The sequence below is a fragment of the Chenopodium album genome, chromosome 4 (genome assembly GCF_948465745.1).
Source record: "Chenopodium album chromosome 4, dcCheAlbu1.1, whole genome shotgun sequence".
Classification (NCBI taxonomy): domain Eukaryota; kingdom Viridiplantae; phylum Streptophyta; class Magnoliopsida; order Caryophyllales; family Amaranthaceae; genus Chenopodium; species Chenopodium album.
In genome coordinates, this window is record NC_137837.1 from 19594407 (window position 1) to 19600607 (window position 6201).

Sequence of the window (6201 nt, forward strand, 5' to 3'; positions counted from 1 at the left end):
AACGATTACAACTTCCTCCCATCCCGGAATTTGAAGGTCCGGGTTGATTGTTGGTTGTGCCGCACTAGAGCTCTCACCCCTTTGATTTCTTGAACGCTTGGAGGCCATTGTCGTTGAAAATAGTAGAAAATTTGAGGTTTCTCTCTCTTAGGGTTTGAGAAAAATTGAGAGAAAATTGGGGAAAATTAGGAAAGAGTGTAGAGGAAGGTGAGGGAAGATGAAATATGTAAAAAATTTTGATTTTTGATGGAGGAATTGGAGAAGATCTTAGATTGAAGTGAAAGTTTAAGGTTTGAAAATGGAGGTTTTAGAGAGAGAAAGTGAATGAAGAAGAAGAAATGAGGAAATGAGGGAAGAAAGAAGAGAAAAGAAAATAAAGGGGGTGTCGTCCTGATGGCGCGCCCGATCGGGCGAGCCTCGCCCGATCGGGCGAAGGTGTGATTCTCAAAAATTCAAGTTGCGCGCCCGATCGGGCGAGCTCCGCCCGATCGGGCGCGATCGCGAACGATTTTTCGCCCTTTTTCTCGCCCGATCGGGCGAACTTCGCCCGACATTTCTTTTTCTTTTACTCGATTTTCCAAAAATTTTGCCCGATCGGGCGAAAATAACCCTGGAATCCACTTAGCTTGTGCGCCCGATCGGGCTGTTTCGCCCGATCGGGCGAAATATGCTTCGATTCTTAGCCCACTTACACGCCCGATCGGGCGAAATTGACCCTGAATTCTGGCTCACTTGCGCGCCCGATCGGGCGAACCTCGCCCGATCGGGCCTGAGAGAGCCTTTTTCCTCCGATTCCATTTCTTCTTCAAAATTTCTCTAAGTCTTTATACCCTGTGAAATTCATACCTGTACAACAACACTTAAAACCGGTGAAATATCACTCTCCTTGCCTCTCTAAAAAGAAAAAAAACAATAAAAATAAAAAAGGAAAATTAAGGAAAAGGAAAACTAGCCTATAAAGCATGAAATACAGGTTGCCTCCCGCAAAGCGCTGGTTTATCTAGGTCCCGCACGACCTTCTCACCACCTTGAAACTCATGTTGGAAGTGGAGTTAGGAGAGTCTCCTCCACATCTCTAATGGTAGCACCTTCATGATACACTTTCAACCTTTGGCCATTCACCTTGAATTCTTCACCTTTGTCATTCACCAACTCTACCGAACCAAATTTGTTTACCTTTGTGACAGTGAAGGGACCGGACCACCTAGACTTCAACTTTCCTGGGAAAATCTTCAATCTAGAATTAAAGAGAAGAACCTTATCGCCCGGTGCAAACTCTCTTGGTAGGATCCTCTTGTCGTTCCACTTCTTGGTCTTCTTCTTGTAGATCCGCGCACTATCATATGCCGACAATCTAAACTCATCCAACTCATTGAGTTGAAGGAGTCTCTTCTTTCCCGCGGCCTTAGAATCCATATTAAGCTCTTTGATCGCCCAAAAAGCTTTGTATTCCAATTCTACGGGAAGATGACATGCCTTACCATAAACCAATCTATAAGGTGAAGTACCGATCGGTGTTTTAAATGCAGTCCGGTATGCCCAAAGTGTGTCATCAAGATTCATGCTCCAATCTTTTCTTGACTTGGCTACTACCTTTTCTAGGATCGCCTTGATTTCCCTATTAGAGACCTCAACTTGACCACTAGTTTGAGGGTGGTAACTAAGCCCTGTTCTGTGATATACGCCATACTTCTTGAGGAGGTTATCCAATTGTCTTTCATGGAAGTGGGTACCCCCATCACTAATAATAGCTCGTGGATCACCAAACCTGGGAAATATGATCTTCTTGAAGAGCTTAATGACTACCTTGGAATCATTTGTTGGTGAAGCTATGGCTTCAACCCACTTGGACACATAATCGACGGCTACAAGTATGTAACAATTCCCATTGGAAGATGGGAACGGCCCCATATAATCGATACCCCAAACACCGAATATTTCAACTTCTAGAATCCCAGTTTGGGGCATCTCATGCCTCCGCGAAATGTTGCCAGTCCTCTGGCAAGAGTCACAAGCCTGCACAAAAGTGTTAGCATCTTTAAACATATTAGGCCAAAAGAAACCTGACTCATTAATCTTGGCCACCGTTTTAGTGGGGCCATGATGTCCACCATAGGGTGAAGTATGATAACTGGTAAGGACGCCGTGAACCTCCCATTCGGGAACACACCTGCAAAATAATCCATCTGCACACTCACGAAACAAAAAAGGGTCATCCCAAAAATAATGTTTAACATCATAGAGGAATTTCTTTTTCTGTTGGTAGGACAAGTCAGGAGGTAGAGTACCACCCACTATATAATTAGCAAAATCGGCGTACCAAGGGTGATGCTCAACAACTGCATACAGGTTATCGTCAGGGAAAGAATCATCTATAGGTAAAGAATTCTTACCCTCATCATACCTGATACGTGACAAGTGGTCTGCCACTACGTTCTCTGCTCCCTTTTTATCTTTTATTTCAATGTTGAAATCTTGGAGCAAGAGAACCCAACGGAGTAGCCTTGGCTTTGATTCCGCCTTGGCTATCAAATATTTTAATGCTGCATGATCAGTAAAAACAATAACTTTAGAACCAACTAGATATGATCTAAATTTCTCTAAAGCATATATAACAGCAAGAAACTCCTTTTCTGTGGTGGCATAGTTGACTTGGGCTTCATCTAAGGTTTTGCTGGCATAATAAATAGCATGCAAAACCTTATCCTTCCTCTGTCCGAGCACGGCTCCTAATGCAAAGTCACTTGCATCACACATGATCTCAAAAGGGAGGTTCCAATCGGGAGCACATATGATGGGTGCCGATATCAAAGCCTGCTTAATCCTGTGAAAAGCCTCAAGACACTCGTCAGTAAAAAGAAATGGGGCATCCTTGAGCAAAAGCTGTGTTAGTGGTTTAGCAATTTTAGAAAAATCTTTGATAAAGCGGCGATAGAACCCCGCATGACCCAAGAAGCTTCTAACTCCCTTGACATTGACTGGGGGAGGTAATTGCTCAATCACTGATATTTTAGCTTTGTCTACCTGTATGCCCTTATCAGATATAATATGACCAAGGACTACTCCCTCTGTCACCATGAAGTGACATTTCTCCCAATTAAGCACTAAGTTGCACTCCTCACATCTTTTCAAAATTTTAGCGAGATTAATTAAGCATGAATCAAATGAAGAACCATATACGCTAAAATCATCCATAAAGACCTCCATAATAGACTCTATGAAATCAGAAAAAATGCTCATCATGCAACGTTGAAAGGTAGCAGGTGCATTACATAAACCAAAGGGCATTCTACGATATGCGAAAGTGCCATAAGGGCATGTAAAGGTGGTCTTTTCCTGATCTTCAGGGTGAATCGGAATTTGGAAAAATCCCGAATACCCGTCTAAATAGCAAAAGAATTTGTGATTAGCTAACCTCTCAAGCATTTGGTCAATAAAGGGGAAAGGGAAGTGATCCTTTTTAGTGGCGATATTAAGTCTACGATAGTCTATGCACATACGCCACCCTGTTACAGTTCTGGTGGGAACTAATTCATTTTTATCATTGGTTATCACAGTCATCCCACCCTTCTTCGGTACTACCTGCACAGGACTTACCCACTTGGAGTCAGAAATAGGAAAGATGATACCTGCATCGAGTAATTTCATCACCTCTTTCTTGACTACTTCCTGCATGTTTGGATTTAATCTTCGTTGGGGTTGAATGCAGGGCTTATAATTTTCCTCTAGATGAATCCTGTGCATGCAAAAATCAGGGCTAATACCCTTAAGATCATCAATACTTTACCCTATAGCCTTCTTATGGGTTTTGAGAACCCCTAGAAGTTGGGAAGATTGTAGGTCAGTGAGTGCAGTACTGATGATCACGGGGTGTAGTTCCTGCTCATCTAGAAAAACATATTTTAAATGAGAAGAGAGAGGTTTTAGCTCAGGTTTATTGACCTCTGCAGGTTTTGATTCCTGAACTAAATTTACTACCTTCATTGTCTCCTTGGGGCTTAACTCTTCTAAGGAAAGAGCTTTTTCAATATTTTGTACCTCGTTACCCCAAATGCTTGCATTATCGCTAGATAAATTCCCGTAGAGAACTTCCTCCAAGGGATCCTTCGCAAGAACCTGTGGCAAGCTATCAACACAAATATTGTCCATTATATCAATTGTATCAATATAACAACAATTTTCCTCCAACATAGGCCCTTTCAAAACCTTCCCTAAATTAAAGGTAACATTATCGTCACCTACAGAAAGGGTCAGTTTACCATTTTTCACATCAATAATAGCTCCTGCAGTGTGGAGAAAAGGCCTACCTAATATAATGGGTATTTGTGTGTCCTCTGCCATATCTAAAACAACAAAATCAACTGGAATGAAAAATTTACCAACTCTGACAGGTACGTCCTCTAAAATACCTAAGGGATATTTTATCGAACGATCTGCCATTTGTAAAGTTATATTAGTAATTTTTAATTCCCCCATATTTAATTTAGCACATATAGATGATGGCATGACACTGACACTAGCACCCAGATCACATAAAGCTTTATCAATAAAACCATTCCCAATGTGACAAGGGATAGAAAAACTACCGGGATCCTTTAATTTAGGAGGTGATTTATTTTGCAAATAAGCGCTACACTCCTCTGTGAAAGCTACAGTTTCTACTTCATTAAAGGCCCTTTTCCTAGTCAGAATGTCTTTCATGAATTTAGCATAAGCAGGTACTTGAGTGATTAAATCAGTGAAGGGGACTGTTACCTGCAGGTTTTTCACAACCTCTAAAAACTTACCGAATTGTTTATCAAGCTTACTCTTCAGTTGTCTATTAGGGAATGGAAGCTTGATAACTGGGCTCTGCACAACTCCTCCCTTATCTTGCAGTTTACCCTGCACATAAACATTAGTAGGGTTAGTATCTTTTTGTAGCCCTGCAGGGCTAGCAGGATTACCGTTTGGTATAGAGGAATCTAGATTAGAAACTAGTCCATCTTCCTGTGGCATAGGAGGTCCATCATAATGGGAACCACTCCTTAGAGTGATTGCATTAGCATGATCTGTAGGATGGATAGGCTGTGATGGTAGAGCTCCCTGCTGACGGGATTGTAGGGTAGATGAAAGTTGTGCAATTTGATTGTCCATGATTTTATTATGAGCTAGAATAGAATCAATTTGCGCATCCCTACTCTCCATGTGCTTTTGCATATTAGCTAGCATCGCTCTAATTTCTGTCATGGCAAGGTCGAAAGATGATGAGGGTGATGCTTGGCTTTTCTGGCCGGCATTAGGATGGTAATATTTTTGCTGTGGTGGGGGTTGCTGTTGTGGTTGTTGTGGAGGTGGAGGGTTTTGTACATTGGTACTCCGATATGAAAGGTAAGGATGATTTTTATAACCGGCATTGTAGGAATTGGAATAGGGGTTATTTTGCCTATAGGTTTGAAAGGCATTAACTTGTTCCATAGAGCTCCTACAATCTTGCTCCCAATGACCTACAATTCCACAATTTTCACAAAAAGCTTCATGGTTAGCAACAGCAGAAACATTAGCTACAGAGTTAGGAGTAGTAGTAAGATTATCTAATTTTTGACAAATAGAAGTTAATTGAGCTTGCAAAAAGGATACAGAATCGACATTATGTTTCCCCTTATTTGCAAACCCCCTCGGATTCCCATATTGGGAATTGTGTATTGACATGTCTTCGATAACCTGTCCTGCATCATCCACATTTAAATTCATAAACCTCCCACTAGCTGCCGAATCTAGTACTGATCTGGAAGAATTTCCAAGTCCATTATAGAATGCTTGGATCAATTTCCATTGTGCTAGATTGTGGTGGGGGCACTCTCTCTGTAGATCCTTGAACCTCTCCCAAGCCTCATATAATGTTTCGTCGGCCTCTTGAGCGAAGTTCTGAATAGCACTTCTTAGTACCGCTGTTCTCTCTGCAGGATAATATTTATTATAAAAGTTCAAAGCAAGAGTTTCCCAGTCAGCAATACCAAGTGCAGTTCTATTCAAACCATTAAACCATAATTTTGCTTTGCCACATAAAGAAAAGGGAAAAAGAATCTCCCTGATTTGGTCCTGTGTAACCCCGGCTTGTCTAATGGTGTTACAATATTGGCAGAAATCTGCGATGTGAAGATTAGGATCTTCACCCTTAGCTCCGCTGAACTGCTTCCTCTCTATCATAGTGATAAATTG

General features: G+C 41.5%; 1 non-coding gene across 1 annotated transcript; it reads left to right on the forward strand.

Annotated features, from left to right (window-relative positions):
* Positions 1-5821: 5821 nt before the first annotated feature.
* On the forward strand, positions 5822-5928 carry LOC145629782 (small nucleolar RNA R71). The gene has a single exon (XR_014111924.1). It is a non-coding gene; the product is annotated as a small nucleolar RNA R71 (small nucleolar RNA).
* Positions 5929-6201: the final 273 nt, after the last annotated feature.